The sequence below is a fragment of the Geospiza fortis genome, unplaced genomic scaffold (assembly GCF_000277835.1).
Source record: "Geospiza fortis unplaced genomic scaffold, GeoFor_1.0 scaffold557, whole genome shotgun sequence".
Taxonomy (NCBI): domain Eukaryota; kingdom Metazoa; phylum Chordata; class Aves; order Passeriformes; family Thraupidae; genus Geospiza; species Geospiza fortis.
The window spans coordinates 128919-129710 of record NW_005054526.1 but is presented as its reverse complement, the minus strand read 5'-3'; positions in this window follow the sequence as shown (position 1 = coordinate 129710).

Here is a 792-nt window from a genome sequence, read left to right as displayed (position 1 = left end):
CAGAATTTTGCATCTTCCATTCTCTCATCTTTTCCCCTTTTACCACGACAGTCAAACTTTATGATTGTTCAAGTCACTCCCACAATGAACAGACTTGTGCATTCCACAACAGGCAGTCTGACCTGAAGTCATTATTTCCAATTAAACTGTGCTCCCTTTTCACAGCTTTCTGAGTTTCAGAAGAAACTTTAAGACACTGCTATAGTACAGACCAGCACAGTACCATCTAGATCTTCAACTCATAATTAAGAGGCTATCCCAGCTTCAGGAAAGCATGATGTTTGAGAGCTAAGACAGTTTAAATATTAGCCCCCAGAGGCTCATAGTCTTAATAGCAATGCCCTGCCAGCATTCTCTCACAAAGATACCCTCTTCTTGCAGAGTGATTTTATTATACCAAAAGACATTTTTAAGATATAAGACTACAAAGAAACAATATGGAAGTACAGGATTTAGTATTTTCATATTGATGGCAAACTCTTGCTTCACAGAAACAATTACATATATATCAACAAAGCATTTCTGGAAGCTATCCAAAGACTCACTTTTGCTTCCAAAGGCCCAAAATAATCTAAGAGCATGTAAAATGTGTATTTGACAGGAGTCTGTACATTCTAACCGATATTGCAGTAAACCAAGAAGAGTAGACAAAGATATACCCTTTAACGGCCTTGACATAACAGCTCTGGATGACTGGGAAATGTCAGAGAAAATGGACTGCAGAAAGTATTTTGCAAGCTCCCTTCCTGTGCCAGCCTCTAGACAGAAACATGTACCAGAACTAGAGGGGTT